A 23,648-nucleotide genomic window follows, 5' to 3' on the forward strand; every position below is an offset into this window, starting at 1 on the left:
CCCTTGGGGATTTATATACAAAGAAAGAGTAGCAGAGCAGAACTAGAATTGTTTTCAACATGAGAGGGAGACATTTGTTCACTTTGACATTTTTCAATTTTCTCACCAAATATAAGCTCAAGGGGCACAGACCCCACTTTGTAACAATGTTGCATCATGATGATTCAAACATCGAAGCCCTTTTTAGAACTTCAGGCTGTTTCCCTTGTTAAGATTCAGGAAATGCATGTTGGTCTGAGGTGCATGTCTGTGGAGTGGATCCGCATCCTTCCCGGACAGTGAAAGCTAGTGGGAGGTTTCCCTTCTAATACTGAGGAAAATGCTTAGTGCCTCAGTCTGAGAGGGAAGGACCCCACTATCATTAGGTGCATGCAGGTTTGTCTTAAAATAACCTTCTCATCATGTGAACAACTTGAGTAAGTACCAATTTGTCTTAAACCTTCCTTTTGTTGGGGTAGGCAATACGACCTTAATCTCCCTTCAGCTTGCTTCTGGGATCCCACTGATCTTTCATTTGCACTCCTGGTCTTACACATCTGAGCCCCAATAACTCTGGCAGCCAAAAAGAATTTTTGGAGGCAATAGGCACTTGTTGTACCTGCCAGTGCTGTGAGCCCCCATCTTGAAACTTCCATGAACATTAACTCTATTTGGTCTTGGTGCTGTCACCCCCTCGTCCCCCATAACTTGATGCTGTGTGACAATCAGAGGGACATTTTGACTCTACCATTCCAAATATCAAAAGTCAGGGCTGTGAAAGGAGGAGGAGGTCTGACTATGGTCAGTAAAAGAAAGTACAAAGTCAGTGGCTTATTAAGACAGCACCTTTGCTCTTGGTTTCCTTGGGTCTTTATTTCCTTTGCTTCTTGGAAAGAGTGTGACATTCCAAACGTGTGTTGCTCAGCTCCTGATGGGTCACTTCTGGCGGTTTATAATGGTGGAAATTTTAAAGTGGATTTCAGAGTTGTGGCTAGCTACAGTCTGGATTGGATCTGAACTCCCTGAAATTCAGTGGAGTTTGCTGCCAAGTTTTTGGATTGGACCCATTTCTAAAGACAAAGTGTAATTCATTAGAGGCAAATGACTCACAAAGCCTCAAGGAGGGAATTGTGTGCTGCATGAGCTGCTTGAAATAACAAATCCTTTAATATGCCTTTCCTTGTGCTTGAGCTAAACTTCATCCTTTTAAAATTAAAAGTTACACATCTATATAATCTTTCACTGTAAGAATTGTCATTTATTCCTGAATTATACAACACATGTAACTTTTATCTACACCAATGAACAACTGCTTTAAAAATAAAAATCCGATAAGCATTTGATCATGCAACCATTAACTGTACCCATAGGTCTTTGGAAAGAACCTGAAGTCCTAGGTGTATGAAATGGCAAATCTGTCCTGATCCTGTAGGTGAATATCCAGGGAAGAACAAGTCTGATAGCACCATCAGACTGCCCTGATAGAAGCAAGAAAGCTAATACAGGAGGAACTATTTTCTGTGTAATGTTTCAGCTGAAACCGCACAGGAAGTTTGTACCCCAACCCAAAGAGCTGAGAGCAAAGTGACTTTTATCTGTAAGAGTTAAAATGGTGTTAATCCCAAAGCCTGGTTGGAACATACTGTATTTACTGAGTACCAGAGTCTGTAAAATACACAGTCAATGGCACTACACAAGCTCCAAGAATATCCTTTTTAAGTTTTATGGTCTTATTGCCTTTCTGTTTACCACCCAGAATGGGCTTTGTCATCTGTTCGCTGCTATGAATTTACTTTCTAATCAAAGCGGTTGGAGGGGAGGTATGGTGGGTTCACTTAAAAAGTTCATTCATGTTTTAGAGATATCATTGGTTCTATCTTAAATGGAGAATACAACTAGAAATAGCAACAACTCTAGACCTGCACAGAGAGCTTTTTGAGTATGCCTATCACAACTGATAATCTCTCTTCATTCCTGATAATTTTCCATTTGATTGATAAACTTGGTCCAAAAATGGAACCAGTTTTTTGAAAAATTACAAACTATTCTCATTTAGCAGGTTTTGAAATGGACCCATTTGGGATTTTTTCAATTTTTTTTAAAATCTTTATTTCCATATTTTAATTCATCAGATTTTGGGTTTTTTTCCTTCTTTCCTTTTCATCCTTCCACCACCTTTCATTCTCTTCCCTTTTTTCCAGTCATTTTTAAAAATGGGTTTTCCAAGAAAGAAAGAGATTATAAATCATACTGGGCAGTATAATGGGCACATGCCTCCTATGGCTCATTTTAAGAATTAGCTCACTACTGTCTGCACCCCATCCAGCAGTGACTCAGCCTGTTATCTCAGTCACTCCCTCTGTGGCCTCTCTCTTGCTAATCAGGAGCTACGTGCCTCTCTTTTGTGCCTTAGCCCTCTGGCCAAATCACAATTGTTCTCAGCTTCTGGGGTCTCACCAAAGTCTCCCTCCATGTAGTCTCAGGCAGTCTCTATATCCACTGTGCTGAGTGACCCACCCCCACAGTGCCTTGTAGGGAGACCTGGGTTTTAATCTAGGGGCCCTCGAACCAGCACTTAAGGTATATTCTTTCAGTCCTTACTGCTCCTTCCGTGGACTGCATCCTACACTCCTATTACAGGCTCCTAATCGCCTCCTTTTATCAGGGAGTGTGACTTCAGGCTTCCTCAATGCAGCCCTCTTCTCTGTTGCTAGCTCCCTGTCTTTACAGAAGCCCTACTTGTTTCTGCTCAGGTAAGCTTCACCCCCAATTAAGCCTCATTGCATCTTGGCTCCCTCCAGGTGCAGCCTATAGCTAACTAGCCTCTCTTCCTTCTATTAACCCTTCCAGGGCTAGTGTGGGATGAACGCCCCATCACAGGTAGGGTCTGTCTTTTTGTTCTGTGTTTGTACAGGAACTAGCACAATAGGATCCTGGTACATTACTAGGGTTTGTAAACACTATGACAATACAAATAATACATAAGAATAAGAAAAAAACAGATGTTTTTGGTCAAAAAATGTGTTCTTCTTTTCATTGGACCTGAAACATTCAGTTCTGTGCATCTCCTCAGAAAGATATTGACAAACTGGAGGGAGTTCAGAGGTAAGCAACAAAACTGATCAGCTGCATTGGAAGAACTGACTTAACAGGAACATTTTAAATGAGCTAAATGTATACAGCCCAATTTTCCTCCCATTTACTGGGGCAACTCCATGGTAGCTGAGTTTAGCTAAACAATGATTGCACATACTCTACTAAGGTTTGATAAACATAGACACTAATGAGGGGGATGAATTTTATAGGGAGGTTCACAGGCATATAACTAAGAGTAATTAGTTAAATTAAGAAAGGGAAAATTAAGACTAAATGGACAAGATACAGGGTTCCACATGAGCTGCTTTGTTATGCTCCATGGGGATCCCTAAATCCCAGCAGTCACTGACTGCCAGAATGGGTCCTCTCAGCCAGTGTTCAGATCTGACTTCAAGTTGCTCCAACTTGCACCAGGGCTCTAGACCCGTGCAGATTTGTTCCATTATTCAAGGGATAAATGGTGTCCTAAAACCTTATTGGTTTCCAACCCATCCCCCCCTTCAGTTTCATGCCAAGTGCAGCTCAGCTAGACCAGAGAATATATTCCAAAATCAAGGGAAATTTCCTGACACTAAGAATATGTCTACACAGCAACTAGACACCTATGGCTGGTGTGTGCCAGCTGACTCAGGCTGATAAGGCTCAGGCTGCAGGGCTATTTTATTGCTGTGTAGACTTGCAGGCTTGGGATGGAGCCTGAGGTCTAGGATCCTGTGAGGTGGAAGGGACCTCAGGCCTCCAGCCTGAGCCTGGAAGTCTATCCAGTCATATAACAGCCCCACAGCCCAAGCCCTGCAAGCCCAAGTCAGCTGGCACTGGCAAGCAGCAAGTTTTTCTTAGCTGCATAGACAAATCCTAAGATGCAGTATGCTGCAGAATTATTGCCCAAGGGAAATGGAGGAGGTTCCATGGCTTTGGGCACTTAAAATGAGATTGGAAGCACACTAGAAAATGTAGTTTCATGAGTAATCCCACACTGGTAGGGTTATGGGCAGAATAAACTAACAGGTTTTATTCCATCTGTAATGTCTGTGACTCTGTAGCCACTAGAATCAGAACTATCAGTCCTAATGCAGCCAGTAATAGAGATCCTGTGACAATGTTGTGTAAGTCATGAGCAACTTACCATTCAGTCCATAGCAATGACAATAATGTTTTATAATTAGATAGCTTCTTTCATCTCAAAGGATTTCAGAGTGCTTTATAACACATGTATGAGGTCCTGTATACTCCTCAGTGAGCTCGACTTAATTTCTGCAACAAGACCCCTGGATTCTCCAGCACTGTGGTGAGGCAGACTAGAAATTCTGAGAAGAGTCCTGTGGCACCTTATAGACTAGCAGATATATTGGATCATGAGCTTTCATGGATGAATACCCACTTCGTCATGCATCCGACGAAGTGGGTATTCACCCACGAAAGCTCATGCTCCAATATGTCTGTTAGTCTATAAGGTGCCACAGGACTTTTTGCTGCTTTTACAGATCTAGACTACCTCTCTGATCCTAGAAATTCTGGGGCAGCGTCAGTACAAATTCTGACCAGGCATGACCTTATCAAGTAAAGGAAATAATCAGGAGTTTGACATGGATTATACAAGACTGGACAGTGTGCACCAGCAGTGAGGCTTCCCGACTAACAGTTGAAATCACTGAGAGCTGTGTTAAGTGGTGGGACCTGAGGACATCCTGGCGGATCTGTGAGCAGGGCAGGTGGTGAAGAGGAGTAGCAAGCTGATAGCAGAGAGGAGCAGTGAGTACCTGGGCAACAGAGTGAGTAAGGTACCTTCTTACCACCCCTCTCCACATAGGGTGGGAGGTGAACTCTGCAGATGCACCTCTGAACTCTGGGCCTGCAAAGACCCAGGACAACAACTATGAGTTGGGTGTGCAGAAGGGATGGTCATGTTAAAGGGACTTTTTGTTGCTGAACTTAAGAACCTGAGGGGAAAGGACTCTGCCCAACTTACTTGGAGGGATGGGTCTTTTACTCCTGGTTTATGTTTATGAACCCTCTTTGAGGTGTTTTCCCAAATTAATGCCAGGTTACTTCCTTCCTTTTATTAAAATATTTTTTATTTTGCTACACTCAGACTCCATGCTTGCAAGAGGGGAAGTATTGCCTCTTAGAGGCACCTGGGTGGTGGTGGTATGTAATTCTTCCATGTCACTGGGTGGGGGCTTGAGCTGGTTTTGTGTTGTGTTGTTGAAAAGGAACCTCTAGATACTGAACCTGATCCTTGTTTCTGCCAACTCTGACTGGCAGAAGGGCTACATGTGTAATAAGGAACTATAACCTGCTTTTGTCATTCAACAGGGACGTTGCTTGATTCAACTCTTTCTTTGACTAAAAGCTTAGGATTTAAAATTTTCATAAAGTAACTATCTCTGACCATTATGCCTACCATTTATAATCACTTAAAATCTATCTTTTTGTAGTTAATAAACTTGCTTTATACTTTACCTAAAACAGTGTGTTTTGGTTGAAGTGCTTCAAAATCTTAGTTCAGTTTACAAAGGCCAGTGTGTGTCCATCCCACTCTGGAGGAGTAGTGAACCACTTAATGAAGTTGCATTGCCCAAGGTGGCCTTGAGCAGTGTAAGACAGTGGGGTATAGGGCTGAAGCTGGATGGAATTAGCTGGAGCATCTCTATTGACGGTTCATGAGTGGCTGGGAGATCATTCATGTAACTCAGTTGGGTGTGTCCCTTTCTGTGTATGTCTGTGTAAGTGCAGTGCAAGGGGCACTGGAGCAATTTGTATAGTGGGGGTGCTGAGAACCATTGAACCAAACTGTATATAATGGAAACCACTTCAAGACAGGGGCTGCAGCAGCACCCCCCCCACCCTGAGTTCCATCACCTATGGCTTAGTGCCTATCAGAGGTTTGTAGCTTGATTTTGGCATCACAGTGTTAGAGGCAGTCCACGTTGGTGCATTTGAAAGGCTCAGTGGTCCCACAGGCCAGGTCGCAACCCTGGGACTCCACCGCAGGTAGTTAATCAGGTTGCTCAGAACAGGTGAAGGTTGTTTAAAGCAATGGACAAATCTCCACACACTCACTTAAGTGAGGGACTTCACTGAGGGACTTTCTTCAGTATTAGTTGGGATATCAATGCATGCCATATGTACTTCTATGTTGTCTGAGAGTAACATGTACAGCTAGGGTCCTGCTTGTGAAGCTGTGTTAAATTCAACCAAGAGAGGCTGGCTGTTTACCCTACCAAAGAGCAACACTGTTATAAAGGTCTGTGATTGGATGTTAGAGGGGATGGGATCTGAGTTACTACAGAGAATTCTTTCCTGGGTGCTGGCTGGTGAGTCTTGCCCACATGCTCAGGGTTTAACTGATCACCATATTTGGGGTCGGGAAGGAATTTTCCTCCAGGGAAGTTTGGCAGAGGCCCTGGAGGTTTTTCGCCTTCCTCTGCAGCATGGGGCACGGGTCACTTGATGGAAGATTCTCTGCACCTTGAGGTCTTTAAACCACGATTTGAGGACTTCAGTAACTCAGACATAGGTTAGGGCTTTGTCACAGGAGTGGGTGGGTGAGATTCTGTGGCCTGCATTGTGCAAGTCAGACTAGATAATCATAATGGTCCCTTGTGAGCTTAAAGTCTATGAATCTATAAAGGTGAGGACCATGCTTTCCAAATTGGTGAGAAGGTTAAACAGAGAAAGATGTCACAGACAGCAAATGCTGGCTCCATGTTAGGTTGAAAAGAATTTGGTTACATGTGGCTACTCTTTCCTGTTAAATGAGGCTCTCTGGCTATCGTCATATTAAAGGGTCAATAACAGCCAACACAGGAAATATAAATATCTATTCAAGGCACTGGCTTATACCACACAGGAAGCATCAGACTCACATTGCTAGTGAGAAACCATACACTTGACAAGAGAACTCAGAGCATGGAAATTTTGAGCGTTAAAGACAAATCATCTAAGAAAAGTAAAATTCTGGCAGATTAATTTATCTTTTCAAAGTGTGTGTGTGTTTATAAACAATAGAAATCTGCAAGAGTAAAAAAATCAAAATCCCTCAGTTTCTAGGGTCTTTCTGTGTTGTTTTTGCTGCTACTTTAGGTTCTGAGCCTTCAAAAAGAAACACACAGCAAACAAACACGCACGGGGGCCCCACCAGAGTAGTTTATATCTTCCATAGTGCAAAGCTTTCATAGCATAAATGACGTCTCTAATATGTTTACTTCACCTTGTGGTCAAATATCAACAACTGAGAAGCAGCTCAGTTATGCACATACAAAGTCTCTCAAATTTCAGGAAGCTCTAGCTTGCACCAAGCTGTTTGCAGGCTAGAGAGCTAAATTATTTTGTTACTGAATGAGAAGGTTTAAGTGCATCCTCTCTAGCCATGCTGATTCATGTTAAAAACAATTGTAGGTTTGCCCTGCATACACAATAGCTCTGTTATAAACTCTTCCAATTACAATGGTTTCTTGGTGCCTTGCTCAACACAACTCCCCAAACACTGTATTTTTGGAGGTTTTTAAAATGCCGCCATTGACGAATGGTTGAACCATTGCCACTCACACTGATACTAAAATAGTTTAGATGTAAATAGATTAAGAGAACCACACAGCATTTAAACCTGAAAGCAAGTCTACTCCAAATGGAATTTGTCATGCATTTGGAGTGCTTTGGTGAGTGGACACAAGATAATAAATATACTAGGGGACCACAGGGTTCCTAACCATGGTACGTTTCTCCAGAGTAGACAAGCATACGGGGCCTGGGTCACGAGCAGTGGGACCATGCTTTGGAGCAAGGACAGCTTTGTCCCAAGCACAAGGTGCTGGAAGTACAGTATTGGACAAATTCCTCACAGTGGATTCTGACAGCTCAGGCTTAGGCCTCAGGGCCTACCTAGATGCTTGTGTCAGAGACACTTTGTCCTCAACCCTGGAAATATGGATTGATGGAATTCTTGTTGATGGGCAGGTTTCCCTTATGCTTTTGCTTCCTTTGTCTTACCCCATATTGTAATGGGGATCATCCACAGATGAGGTTAAGAATCTTGGCATCACTTTAGACCATACCATGGACATCCTTGTATTAAATATGGTACAAAAGTGGGTTTTCCTCTCCTCAACACACAGTTTTGTAGTTTGTACCTGTGCACCCTTAATTATGGTATTATGACAACAACAAACTCTATTCTTGTAAGCATAAGGGTTCACAGAAGGACTTCTCCCTAGCTCTGAACTTGTTCTCAATGCACCTGTAGTTCTGCTTACTGGTTTGAGAAGTTGGGATCATATTTCATCTTTCATTACATTTTTTACATTGGCTCCTTATTATGTAGGAGGCTATTATTAAACTGGCCCTATTGAAGTTGAAGCTCTGGTTATTTCTGAGTGCTTCTCCTACCTTTGAGGACCACGGTCTGAGTGTCTAATCAATGAGAGACAAGTTGGGTAAGGTAATATATATTAATGGACCAACCTCTGTTGGTGAGAGAGGGAAGCTTATGAGCCACACAGAGCTCTTCTTCAGTTCTTGGAGTGTCACAGGAGACATTAAATAGGTTGCACTGACCAGTCTGTCAGTAAATCCTTGACCTTTCTTATCCAAATTAGGATAGGAATATTATCCACCTGGTTACTTTTGAGCAGGTTGTTACTGTAACGTAGGGTACGTCTACACTACGGGGTAATTCCGATTTTACATAAATGAGTTTTATAAAACAGATTGTGTAAAATCGAGTGCACGCGGCCACACTGAGCACATTAATTTGGCGGTGTGCGTCCATGGTCCAAGGCTAGGGTCGATTTCCGGAGTGTTGCACTGTGGGTAGCTATTCGGTAGCTATCCCATAGTTCCCACAGTCTCCCCCGCCCCTTAGAATTCTGAGTTGAGAGCCCATTGGCTGATGGGGCAATAATCATTGTCGCGGGTGGTTCTGGGTAAATGTCGTCAGTCATTCCTTCCTCCGGGAAAGCAACGGCAGACAATCATTTTGTGCCCTTTTCCCTTGGATTGCCCTGGCAGACGCCATAGCACAGCAATCATGGAGCCCATTCAGCTTTTTTTTTTTTACAGTCACCTTATGTGTACTGGATGCCGCGGACAGAGGCGATACTCCAGCGCTACACAGCAGCATTCATTTGCTTTTGCATGATAGCAGAGATGGTTACTAGTTGTTCTGTACCATCTGCTGCCAGTGTAATTTGGCAATGAGATGACGGTTATCTGTCCTTCTGTGCTGTCTGCTGCTATCATGGGTGCCCCTGGCTGAGATCGGCCAGGGGTGCAAAAGCAAAACTGGGAATGACTCTCCGAGTCAATCCCTCCTTTATGGTTTCTAAAAATAGAGTCTGTCTTACCTAGAATATGGGGCAAGTGTACTAGAGAACCAGTGTATCAAAGAGCACAGCTGCTCCGTGTCAGATCCCACAGATATGATGAGCTACATGCCATTCACGGGGGGTGCCCCTGCAACAACCCCACCCGTTGCTTCCCTCCTCCCCCAACCTTCCTGGGCTACCGTGGCAGTGTCCCCCCCCATTTGTGTCATGAAGTTATAAAGAATGCAGGAATAACAAACAGTGACTTGTTAGTGAGATAAAATGAGGGGGAGGCAACCTCCTGGTGCTATGACAGTCCAGGCAGGATATTAAGCAGTGCGGGGGAGAGGAGACCAGCATGCCACTGCTACGATAGTCCAGGCAGTGCAGAATCTTTTCTTTACACAGGAAAGGGAGGAGGCTGATAGAGCTCAGCCCCCAGTTGCTATGATGAGGATGGTTACCAGCCGTTCTGTCCCATCTACTGGGAATGACCAGGAATCATTCCTATTTTTACCCAGGCGCCCCTGAGGCCAGCCAGGGGTATTCAGCAATTATCAAGCATGGGCTGATGGTGATGACAGATAGCAGTCATATTGTACCATCTGCCACTGGGGAGGGGAGAAGAGCAGATACTGCTCTTCACTGCTGCAGCATCGCTTCTACCACCAGCATTCAGTAGACATAGGGTGACATTGAAAGAAGTCAAGAAACGATTTCTTTCCCTTTTCTTTCACGTGGTGGGGGGAGGGAGTAAATTGACGAGCTATACCCTGAACCACGCTGGACAATGTGTTTGAACCTACAGGCACTGGGATCTCAGCCAAGAATGCAAATACTTTTCGGAGACTGCTGGGGACTGTGGGATAGCTGGAGTCCTCAGTACCCCCTCCCTCCCTCCATGAGCATCCATTTGAGTCTCTGGCTTCCTGTTACACTTGTCACGCAGCACTGTGTAGCCTGTAGATTTTTTTTTTAAACGCTTTGGCATTTCGTCTTCTGTAACGGAGCTCTGATAAAACAGATTTGTTTCCCCATACAGCGATGAGATCCAATATCTCCAGTACGGTCCATGCTGGAGCTCTTTTTGGATTTGAGACTGCATCGCCACCCGTGCTGATCAGAGCTCCACGCTGGGCAAAAAGGAAATGAAAATCAAAATTTTGCGAGTCTTTTCCTGTTTACCTGGCCACTGCATCCGAATTGAGATTGTTGTCCAGAGTGGTCATAGTGGTGCACTGTGGGATACTGCCCGGAGGCCAATACCGTCGATTTGCGGCCACACTAACCCTAATCAGATATGGTAATACCGATTTTAGCGCTACTCTTCTCGTCAGGGAGGAGTACAGAAATCTATTTAAAGAGCCCTTTATATCGATATAAAGGGCCTTGTTGTGTGGATGGGTGCAGGGTTAAGTTGGTTTAACGCTGCTAAATTCAGTTTAAACACGTAGTGTAGACTAGGCCTGAGACCCAGATGGCATTGGAATCAATTAATATACTAATAAGCCCATATTGAGGGAAATAATCTGATATAATTCATATTTCAGGCTAAACAGATTCAGTAGTCTTTCTTTTTTTAAGTCTTCTTCAATCATTGTTAACTATACTTGTGTATTTTCCCGTAACATGTTTTTAAAAAAAGAAGTCTAAGAGAAGATGTGATACAGGGTTATAAAACAGTGAATGAGACAGGGGAGGCCATTCAGGAGATCCAGACCCTTTCCTTTGAAACAAAAAAAATAGTGGTTCAGAGTAAAATTAAAAATTCAGTACATAGTAAATGGTTAGTATGAACTATTCAACTATTCCACTGATGTGACATAAATTAGCCTGTGGAACTCCAAACTCCATGACATTTCTTGGTAACCTGCTGCTGAGAAGTAACTCCACAGGTTCACTGAGATTAAAATAAGAATTAGACTTGAATCTCCTCTCATTTACACTGATTTCAATGGAGTTACACCTGAGTTACATCTGAATCAGAGAAGAATCAAGCACTTCCAGCAATGAACTATCTTCAGTGAGCACTTTGCACCGAGGGAGGTCTTTTCATATTAATAGCCAATAACCTTCCTGTGAGGTTTCAGCTGGAACATCATGAAGTGAATAAGCCATTGTCTTTTGGCTTGCGTGGTTGATCTTCTATCAGGACAGCCAGAGTGAAATATCATCTTTTCTCCCCTGGAGATTCATATATACAGGACCAGAAAAGATCGAGTACAAATTATATACCATAGCTCTTCAGCCTCTTCATAAATAATTACAGTTACAGACAAAGGTATCATGGCCAAATACATATAAAGCTTTTATTATTAGAGTAGAACATTAATGTTGGTAAAATATACTTGTGTTTTCTAATTCAAGAAATGAATGAAAGTGTTTCCATGAAAGATGTTATACAGACATGTAACTTCGATTTTATGTTTTTCTCTTTAGGGAGTATGTATTTAAAGATTTATAGTTGTGAGAGTCTCTGTGACATATAGTCCTTTGTTTATAGTTCTGTGATCTCCTCCTTTTTAGGGTAACATTAGTTAGTTAGAAATAGAGGTGAGTCTGATCTAAATTCCTGGATCTCACAATTTTGAACTTTCAGGAAATAATCTGACCCCATCTTTAATTATTTTATCCTGAAAGGCAAAATCTACAAGTTCAGCATCTGACAAGGAAAGTGGTAGAAGTAACATATAGGGATAGTAGGAAAACATTTTACATAGACTCTCAAGAAAACTTGCTTGAGAAAACAGTTTACATTGGTTTGCCTATGAATCAAGAAACTTCACCTGAAAACTGTTGAAGGTTGTAAGCAAAGGGAGAAGGAAAATGACAACATATGATCTTGTGAAGGAGTACCACATAGGACTGTGTTGGGCTGCATTTACTTAACATATTTATGCATAATCTGTAAATTTGAGTAAATAACGCAATAATGAAATATTAAAAGGGATAAGTGCTGTGAATATAATTAAGGCCAGTTAAATAATATAAATCACCGTAGAGAAGTGAGAAATATTGATAGGGAATAAAATAAGAATCAAGATGGACAACGTGAAAGATACTACATTTGGGGAAAAATAATCTGAAACAATGGAATGTAATAGTTACTAAGGGCAGAATGCGCAAAAGGAGTCAGGCACCTAAGATCCTATTTTAGGTGCTTAAATCTTAGTTTTAGCTCCACTGTGATGTACAAAACCCCATGACAAATCCTGTAAGCACCTAAAATCACTCATTGTCTAAGTTTTTACAATAAAATTTCCCTAGGTGCCTGAATTTCTGCCTTTGGCCATGCACATGACCAAAATGGGGTAAACAAGGGGCGGTGGGGAATGTTGTCAACATGAAATCTATAGCCAACATTCTTGGAGACAATGAACAATGTGACTGATCTGGCCAATTTGATTTCTAAACCACAGAGAAGTTTCAGTTCATCAGGACTTGTTATAACCACATTACCCTACCTTATATCCATACCTGCATGAAAAAAGCTAGTTATGATTTCCTATTGTTCATGCACTGAATTTCATAAACCCACTGACAACTTTTCATTGTGATTAACCCGTGATAAGATCTACAGGCCCTGCATGTGGGGAGGCAACAGCTCTCTCTACAGACCTAGAAGTCTGAGCTTGATAAGTTTATGGAGGGTATGGTATGACAGGACTACCTACAACCTACAATGTGGCCCATTGGCAACTGCTAGTAGCAAAAATCCCCAATGGTCGGAGACAGGACACTAAATGGGGAGGGCTCTGAGTTACTACAGAGAATTCTTTCCCAGGTATCTGCCTGATGGGTCTTGCCCACATGCTGAAGGTTTATCCACTCACCATATTTGGGGTTGGGAAGGAATTTCCCCCCAGCTCAGATTGACAGAGACCCTGTGGGATTTTGCCTTCCTCTGCAGCATGGGGCATGGATCATCTGCAGGTTTTAACTAGTGTGCATGGTGAATTCTTGGTAATTTTAAGTCTTTAAATCATTATTTGAGGACTTCAATAACTCGACCAGAGGTGAGGGGTTTATTACAGGAGTGGATGGGTGAGGTTCTGTGGCCTGTAATATGCAGGTCAGACTAGATGTCCTTGAAGTCTGAGTCTAAAGGTCCCAGGCACATCCAGGAACTTTGATATAGTGTTTGATTTTGAAGCCAAGGGACATAGGATGTCCTAAGATACTGAGGTAAAAAAATTTCTATTAACGTGAGTCAGAGTCCAATATGATCCAAATGGTCCCTCCTCTCAGTCAGTGCCCGGTGTCAGTAGGGACTGAAAAACAATCTGCGCTACATAGGAAGTCTAGGAAGGAGTACGACAGAGGGATCTAGGGGTTATAGTGGACCACAAGCTTAATATGAGTCAACAGTGTGATGCTGTTGCAAAAAAAGCAAACGTGATTCTGGGATGCATTAACAGGTGTGTTGTGAGCAAGACACGAGAAGTCATTCTTCTGCTCTACTCTGCACTGGTTAGGCCTCAGCTGGAGTATTGTGTCCAGTTCTGGGCACCGCATTTCAAGAAAGATGTGGAGAAATTGGAGAGGGTCCAGAGAAGAGCAACAAGAATGATTAAAGGTCTTGAGAACATGACCTATGAAGGAAGGCTGAAAGAATTGGGTTTGTTTAGTTTGGAAAAGAGAAGACTGAGAGGGGACATGATAGCAGTTTTCAGGTATCTAAAAGTGTGTCATAAGGAGGAGGGAGAAAACTTGTTCATCTTAACCTCTAAGGACAGAACAAGAAGCAATGAGCTTAACTGCAGCATGGGAGGTTTAGGTTGGACATTAGGAAAAAGTTCCTAACTGTCAGGGTGGTTAAACACTGGAATAAATTGCCTAGGGAGGTTGCAGAATCTCCATCTCTGGAGATATTTAAGAGTAGGTTAGAAAAATGTCTATCAGGGATGGTCTAGATAGTATTTGGTCCCGCCATGAGGGTGGGGGACTGAACTCGATGACCTTTCGAGGTCCCTTCCAGCCCTACAATCTATGAATAGATCAAATTCTACTGCTTTCTCTAGATCTCCCTTGATTTCATTCATCATTCCTTTGAGATATTTATATGCTTCTCCAAAATTGTTCTCTTATTACTAAAATAATTTGACATTGTTATATACCACAGCTTTTAGGTTCCAAAGAGATTAGACACCTTCAGGAAACTGAGATAGTGATGTTGAAATAAGTACTACGTTTAAGGAAGGAAAAATCAAATGGGACATAACTGGCTAGGCAGTACTACTGCAGAAAAGGATCTAGAAGTTACAGCAGATCACAGATTTAATATGAATCAACAGTGCCACACCATGGCAGAAAAGCAGATGTCATTCTGGGATGTATTAACAGGAGTGTCATATGTAAGGCACAGGAGGTAATTGTTTCACTATACTCTGCCCTGGTGAGGCCTAAGGTGGAGTAATGTGTCTGCTTTGTGGCAACACACTGTAAGAAAGATGTGGACAAACTGGAGTCCAGAGGAGAGCAACAAAATTGATAAAATGTTTAGAAAACCTGACCTACGAGGAAAGGGTTAAAAAAATGGGCCTGTTTAGTCTTGAGAACCTGATAACAGTCTTCAAATATGTTAAGGGCTATTATAAAGAGGATGAGGATCAATTGTTTTCCCTGTCCACCAAAGGTAGGACAAGAAGTAATGACTTAATTTGAAGAACGGGATATTTAGGCTAGATATTAGAAAAAACTTTCTAACTACGCCCTAGAATTATATTAGCCTTTTTTGCAACTGCATCATATTATTGACTCATATGCAGTTTGTGATCCACTATAACTTCTACATCCTTTTCTGCCTAGCCAGCTATTCCACAGTTTATATTTGTGCATTTGATCTAACCTTCCTAAGTGTAGAACTTTGCACTTTCCCTTATTGCATTTCATTTTACTGATTTCAGACCAATTCTCAGATTTGTCTAAGTCATTTTGAATACTAATCCTTTCCTCCAAAGCACTTGCAGTCCCTCCAAGCTTAGTGTCAATTGCACATTTGACAAGTGTAGTCTTCACTTTCTTATACAAGACATTAATGAAAATATTGACTAGTACCAAACGCAGGACAGACCCCTGTGGGACTCGCTAGATACATCCAGTTTGAGAGTGAATCATGGATAACTATTCTTTGAGTACAGTTTTTCCACTACTTGTGTACCAACTTTATAGCAATTTCATCTAGAACACATTTCCCTAGTTTGCATACGAGACTGTCATGCACAAGTGAGTCAAAAACCTTGCTAAAAGAATGTATATCATGCCTACTGCTTCCCTCCTATCCACAAGGCCAGTAACTCTATCAAAGAAGGAAATTAGATTGGTTTGGAATGATTTGTTCTTGACAAATCTATGTTGGTTATTACTTATATTACTGTATTATCCTCTTGGTTCTTACAAATTGCTTGTTTAATAATTTGTTGCGGTATCTTTCCAGCTGTTGAAGTTAGGCTGATTGGTCTATAATTCCTCTTTGTTCCCCCTTTTAAAGATAAGGTATTATGTTTTCCCTTGCCCACACTCTGGGACCTCATCCATGCCCCCTGAGTTCTCAAAGATAATCTAATGTTTCTAATATTGCTTGATCTAGTTCCTTTCGTACCCTAGGACAAATTTTGGCAGACCCTGATGACATGATAACAGTCTTCAAATACATAAAATATTGTCATAAAGATGATGGTGATCAACTGATTTGCATGTCCACAAAGGATAGTCAGCTTAGTTTGCAGGAAGAGGGAGTCAGGTTAGATATTAGAAAAAACTTTATAACTCTAAGTATAGTTAGGCGTGGGAACGGATTACCTGGCAAGGTTCTAGGAACTGGAAGTTTTTAAGAACAAATTAGACAAACCTTTGTCAGAGCTGGTTTAGGTATACTTAAACCTGACTCGGTATGAGGGGATGGACTAGATGATTTCATGAAGTCCCTTCCAGCCCAACAATTCTATGATTCCATAACTAGAATGACTGGAAGTAACATTTCTTTTTCCATTATAAGAAAGGGTACATTGATGGGGACTGTGCAGTTGTCACAGGTGAAGAGGTATTCTCTGGCAGCTGCATGGATGAAGAGTGATATATTTATGAGTAGTCAGTTTTTTCATCAAAGCCTGACAAGGAGGAAAACCATGACACTTGTATCTTACACAGCGAGTTAGTGCACAGAAGTCAAGGTATGAATCTATTGCATACTGACTCACTATGTAGACAAGACTTAAGACAACACCAACAGGAGCTTGGCCAGAATGAGAAGCAGATGCTTAAATCTGCTAAACCACAAACAATTCAGGATTTTAACCAGCCAATCAGAGCACTCACAGCATCCCAACTGGCTGTTTTTCCACTGCCAATTCAACTGTAGTTTATTGTGAAAGGGTACGTAGTTCAAAAGCAAATACATTTTGAAAAGCATTTTACTACCTATGTCACTAACAGAACTGGAAATGGTCAATTTTATGAATTTGTTTTATTTTTCATCAAGGAGATCAAAAGAAAAACATTTCTAATTAATAATTTAAGTGAAATGAATTTTCTCATTTCAAAATGTCAATTTTAAATAATTTTTTCTACATTGCTTCTGAGAGTTGAACTGGGAACTATCAGATAGGTACCCAGAGAGCATTGTGACTGGAATGGATTGATAACAGTGGTAGCATGGATGCAGGGCAAATCTGCAATGATTCTTTATATTAATCACCATGGGAAGTGAGGTCACACAGAATCATTTGTGCTTAAACCATGTTTATTCTACTTTTTAAATAACAAATACTTCCGTTCTCTGGTGGAGAAACAGCCTGTGTGTTTGAGAGATGAAGTGGGGGAGTACCTGATCTGTTTTTCTCAGATATTGATGTTTGGTTGCAGACAGTTTCCTGTAAAATTGGGTGACCAGGTTAGCAGCATTGGTTACTCTGTGAAAGCTCTGAAGCATGGAAATAGCTGTAAATTGCTGTGTAGGGGGGAAGGAGTGAAAGTGAGGCCTGCTGTTTGTATGAGAAGGCTCAGAATGTGAGGAAAGCAGAAAATACTGTAGAAAGACTCTAAATATTATGGGGCTGTGCAGTGTTGTTGTAGACATGTTGGTCCCAGGATGTTAGAGAGACTAGGTGGGTGAGGTGATATTTTTTATTGAACCAACTTCTGTTGGTAAAAGAGCTGAAGAAGAGCTCCATGTAGGTTGGAAATTTGTCTCTTCCCAGCTACACCTCACCCACCTTGTTTCTATAATTGTGGGACTTTTTTTTTTTTTGCATTTGCCTCTTTATATTGTCTGTACATACACACACACAAACAATTAAATTTGCTAATATGTGTTAATCTGAAAGTAAAACTGTAATGTTTAACTTCAACACTAACTCATTTGTTCTCAATTAAGTAACGAGGAAGTAAAACATTACAGTTTTACTCCTTGTTACTAACTGGTATTTAACTCTAAAAGTCTCCCTGTTCTGAGTGCTCTGGGTAGGGTGCAGGGATTCTTATGAGTAATGTGAGTAAGCTACTTCCCCATGTATAAAGTATAAGCCTTCAAAAGACATTCATATTTCCTCCGTTGGCTGCTGTGATCTTCTAATAAAAGGACAGCCAGACAATCTCTCTCATGTAACAATAAAGAGAGAGAGTACATAAACTCAGCTTGAGACAGAACCAGTAATTGCTCACTGTGAACTTTTTCCTTGTTTGATATATTTTAAAATTTATAATATGTTTTAAATGTAAATGAAGTTGCCATGAAATGTCCAGTCTGCTGCACCAGAATGCTGGAGAATCCAAGGAACTTGCTGCAGAATTTAATTGCAGCTTGTCAAGGAGTATATGGGTCCTGTTAATACTTCTTAAACCTCTGTGAGAACTTTTGGGATGAAAAGAGCTAAATGTGATTTTATGAGAGTTGGTTGACATTTTTTGTTTGTAATGTTTACAATAAAAAATGACTTTTTTAAAAAAACAAACTTTTTGGGAAAAGATTTTCTTTAAGCATCTATTTGTTAATTGAAAAAACAATTTTTAATTTTTTAAATATTCATATTTTCATATTCCTCTCTTGATCTTCCTCTTTTCCAATTTGCCACTGAATACAATATAATGTATCATGTCTAGATTTTTTCTCACATTTTCCTTTTTCTTCTGTTCCTTTTTCCTTTGACCACTCTAGCTTCTGAAAACTTCCTCAACTATGGAAAAGTTGCAGAGTGGCAGAAGGAAAAATTAAACACCGTACTGAAGCTCTTCCAAATTTGTAGAAGTTTTGCAAAGTTACAAAGTAATGTAAGGAAAAAGGAAAACATGAAAAAAGTGAAGGGAAAAAACCCTGGACATCATTCATTTCATTGCATTCTACGGCCAAAAAGGAAAACTAGGATCAAAAGAAAATCAAAATTTTAAAATTCAATTAAAAAAAACAATTCTAAGAAAATATTTCATGGACAATTTTATAAAAGTGAAAATCGATCAATTTAAAACCCTGCAAAATGGAAATAATTGCAAAATATTGGGAAAAAATTGCTTAAACCTCATAATTTTGCACCACTGTGAATTTAAATTGATCAAAATTTAAGAACTTAAAAATAAATATAAATATTACCCATTGAAATTATAAAAAAAAATTATATTCTTCCAAGCCTATCTATAGGACACTGGGGAAAGGTTGCTATTTCATTACAATGTCACTTAAGCACCATCACCGAGAAGCTGCCTATTGAGCTGTATACAAATTTATTTTCTTGTCTCATATAGTAGCTTAATTACTTCATCATTTAAATTGGAGGTGGACAAAGTTTTTGGCCCGAGGGCCACGTCTGGGTGAGGAAATTGCATGCAGGGCCATGAATTTTTGGGCTGGGGCAGGGGATTGGGGTGCAGGAGGGAATGTGAGGTGTGGAAGTGGTGCAATGTGCAGGAAGGGGCTCAGGGCAAGGGGTTGGGGTGCAGCAGGGGTGCAGAGCGAAGCAGATGGCTCAGGGAAGGGGGCTGAGGGCTCAGGAAAGGAGGTTAGGGTACAGGAGGGGGTGTGGAGTGAAGGAGGGGGCACAGGGAAGGAGGTTGGGGTGCAGGAGTGGTGCAGGGAGCTCAAGGCAGGGGGTTAGGGTGCTCAGAGAAGGGGATTGGGGTGCAGGGTGCAGAAAAGGCTCAGGGTGCAAGATCTGGCCCGGCATTGCTTACCTTGAGCAGCTCCAGGATGGCAGCAGCACACAGTGGGGCTAAGACAGGCTCCCAGCCTGCCCTGGCCTCATGCTGCTCCCAGAAGTGGCCAGCATGTCCAGCCATGGCTCCTGGGGGTGGGGTAGGGCAGGCAGCACCACCGTGTGCTGCCCTCGCCTGTGCGTACCACCTCCGAAGCTCCCATTGGGAAGTTCCCCATTCCGGCCAATTGGAGCTGCGGGGGGAAGGAGGTGCCTGCAGGTGAGGGTAGTGCACAGAACCCTCTGCCCCTCTTCCTCTACCAGGAGCCACAGGGATGTGGTGCCAGCTGTTTCCGGGAGTGGTGTGGGGCCAGGACAGGCAGGAAGCCTGCCTTAGACCCACTGTATCATGGGCCTGGCAATCCCTCAGGCTGCACTGAAAGCTCTGCTGGGTCAGATCTGGCCCGCGGACCATAGTTTACCTTCCACTGATTTAAATGGTTCCAGCTAGAGTTTGAAGTTAACATCATGAGCATAGGCAGCAAAGAATCCTGTGGCACCTTATAGACTAACAGACGTTCTCGAGCATGAGCTTTTGTGGGTGAATACCCACTTCGTCAGATGCATGTAGTGGAAATTTCCAGGGGCAGGTATATATATGCAAGCAAGCTAGAGATAATGAAGTTAGTTCAATCAGGGAAGATGATGCCCTGTTCTAGCAGTTGAGGTGTGAAAACCAAGGGAGGAGAAACTGGGTTTGTAGTTGGCAAGCCATTCACAGTCTTTGTTTAATCCTGAGCTGATGGTGTCAAATTTGCAGATGAACTGAAGCTCAGCAGTTTCTCTTTGAAGTCTGGTCCTGAAGTTTTTTTGCTGCAGGATGGCCACCTTAAGGTCTGCTATAGTGTGGCCAGGGAGGTTGAAGTGTTCTCCTACAGGTTTTTGTATATTGCCATTCCTAATATCTGATTTGTGTCCATTTATCCTTTTCCGTAGCGACTGTCCATCGGCCAAACTGGACACTTCAACCTCCCTGGCCACACTATAGCAGACCTTAAGGTGGCCATCCTGCAGCAAAAAAACTTCAGGACCAGACTTCACAGAGAAACTGCTGAGCTTCAGTTCATCTGCAAATTTGACACCATCAGCTCAGGATTAAACAAAGACTGTGAATGGCTTGCCAACTACAAACCCAGTTTCTCCTCCCTTGGTTTTCACACCTCAACTGCTAGAACAAGGCCTCATCCTCCCTGATTGAACTAACCTCATTATCTCTAGCTTGCTTGCATATATATACTTGCCCCTGGAAATTTCCACTACAGGCATTTCCACTACTGACGAAGTGGGTATTCACCCACGAAAGCTCATGCTCCAAAACATCTGTTAGTCTATAAGGTGCCACAGGATTCTTTGCTGCTTTTACAGTTCCAGACTAACACGGCTATCCCTCTGATACTAGATATCATGAACTTAATGAATGTCATGTGAATTCTGAGAAGATAGGCCCTTTGTGCTGAATTGTTTATGTTGGAATAGAGTTGTACACATTTCCTGTGTCATTACAACTGGTATTGTTCATTGCATAGTTAATAACTCTTCATTTCTCCACTGTCATGCTTCTATCAGGTTATTCAGAAGTGTACTTGTGTTACTTCTTCTCTAGGAATACAGGACAAGGACAGATACACCACAGAAATATGTGTTCCAAATTTTCAGCTTCTTAAAAAGGATCTACAGGTGCAAAGATATCCTTCCTGGCCAAATGCTCCTGGTGTTTTTATCTTTGGAGAAGTATATCACTGCCATAAGTCAAATGCACTTGTGCTGTAAATTCAGAAAGGTGTGATGATACTTACAATGAATGAGATTATATACATGTATAACTTTTTAATTCTTCTGTGGCACAGTTTAGTACAAGCAACAAGAAAAAAGTATATTAAAGAAACTATTTTTGGGGGGCAACTCATGTGACACACAGTTCTTGCCTGTTCTAGAGTATTATGATCTGTCTTTAAAGAGGGACCCAAAATGAAAAACTTGATTGAAAAGCCAACCAACTTTGGGGAAGTTCACATCTATATCAGATTTTGCAGCTAGTCATCTCTCTACTAATTTCTTATCTTAGCCCAGTAAAATACAATCTTAAATTTCCACTTTTATAACCCACTAGAAATGAGAAAGAAAGAGAGGATCTACATGAATACAAAATGTCTCACTCTTCTTAAGCAGCAGTTGAATCAAAGACCTGAAAATGAAGAAATCAAAGGTACAGTAAATTGTCAAGCAGCTGATATTCTACCTTTTCTTGTACTGCCTTTAGTTAAACAACTTACTACTTCCTCTGCCCCAAGAGAGATTTTAAGGATGTTAAAATAAGAATGTTCCTCTATTATATCAATCAACACCATATTAGCAGAGAGATAAAAAGCAGCATATAGCACAGAAGCAGGGTGGTTTGCAAGTGAGGGGCTCTGCCTCTGACAGATAAGACAAATTTGTTTCAAGCACTCTCATTAGCTGCCAGAATTACTTAGCATCTAGTGAATGGAAATGTTGCTTGGTTTTCAGATATGGTCATGTGTTGTCTGACTTCACATACTCAGGACAGTGGCTCATTCTGCCCATATTTGTTTCCTGTTTTCTTTTTAGATTTCCCTGCTCCAGCTCCTCCCTGGAAGATCATTACAGTGATTCTGTAAAAGCAGCAAAGAATCCTGTGGCACCTTATAGACTAACAGATGTTTTGGAGCATGAGCTTTCGTGGGTGAATACCCACTTCCTCAGAGGCATGTAATGGAAATATCCAGGGGCAGGTATATATATGTGTGCTAGCAAGCAAGCTAGAGATAACGAGGTCAGTTCAATCAGGGAGGATGAGGCCCTGTTCTAGCAGTTGAGGTGTGAAAACCAAGAGAGGAGAAACTGGTTCTGTAATTGGCAAGCCAGTCACAGTCTTTGTTCAATCCTGAGCTGATGGTGTCAAATTTGCAGATGAACTGAAGCTCAGCAGTTTCTCTTTGAAGTCTGGTCCTGAAGTTTTTTTGCTGCAGGATGGCCACCTTAAGGTCTGCTATAGTGTGGCCAGGGAGGTTGAAGTGCTCTCCTACAGGTTTTTGTATATTGCCATTCCTAATGTCTGATTTGTGTCCATTTATCCTTTTCCGTAGAGAAACATCTAGCTTGTTAGAAAGACAAGCGTTTGAGCAACACAGAGCTCTTCACCACACAGAGCTCTGTCTCTGTCACCAACATAAGTTGGTCCAATAAAAGATATTACCTCAGTCACCCTGTCTCATTATTTCATTCATTTTTATCATGTCCTCTCTTATTCATCTCCTTTCCAAAGTAAGCAGTCACAGTCTTTCCAATCACTCTTGATATGAGATTTTTTCTATGGCCTTCATCATTCTTGCCCTCTTCTCTTAACCCCCATAGTAGTGCTCACAGTGTCCAAATGAAGCTACACCACTGATTTGTGTAAAGGCATCAGAAAATTCTCCATATTGCACACCACCGACTTTCTTGTGCATCCTAACTTGCTTCTGTATCCACAGCTGCACATTGAGCAAAGGTTTTCATTGAGTCATCTATAATGACACCTTTCATGAGCTGATACAGTTAATTTCAAGTATATCTATACTGTAATTAGACAAGTGCCAGTGGCATTGGGTTTGTGGGACTCAGGCTATTTTGCTGTTTAATTGTTGTGTAGACATTTGGCTTAGGCTGCAGCCTTATCTCTGAGAAGGTCTTTGAGTTTGGGCTCCAATCCAAGTCTATTTTTAGCCCTGCAGTGCTAGCCCCATAAGCCTGAGTCAGTTGACCTGGGCCTTACATTTCCATTCCTCATTTCCCCATCTGTAAAAGGTGAATAACAATACTGCTATTATCCCACCTTTTCTCTGGCTTGGCTATTTAGATTGTAACAGAGGTTGTCTCTCACGCTGTTTATACAGTGTCTTGCACAGTGGGGTCCCAATCCAGTTAGGACCTCTAGATGCTACTGTAATAAAACTAATTAATAAAAAGAATGTAAAATATTTTATTCACATCAAATTGATGTTCTTTATATGTCTGAGCTGGAAATCCTAGAATCATAGGACTGGAGGGGACATTGAGAGGTCATCTAGTCCCGTCCCCTACACTT

General features: G+C 41.6%; 1 long non-coding RNA gene across 1 annotated transcript; it reads left to right on the top strand.

Annotated features, from left to right (window-relative positions):
* The first annotated feature begins 284 nt into the window (after nucleotides 1-284).
* On the top strand, nucleotides 285-22,185 carry LOC115646729. The gene is made up of 3 exons (XR_003999113.1): nucleotides 285-416; nucleotides 21,672-21,767; nucleotides 22,151-22,185. It is a non-coding gene; the product is annotated as an uncharacterized LOC115646729 (long non-coding RNA).
* The last annotated feature ends 1,463 nt before the right edge of the window (nucleotides 22,186-23,648 follow it).

Source organism: Gopherus evgoodei, chromosome 1 (genome assembly GCF_007399415.2).
Source record: "Gopherus evgoodei ecotype Sinaloan lineage chromosome 1, rGopEvg1_v1.p, whole genome shotgun sequence".
In the NCBI taxonomy this organism is placed as follows: Eukaryota; Metazoa; Chordata; order Testudines; family Testudinidae; genus Gopherus; species Gopherus evgoodei.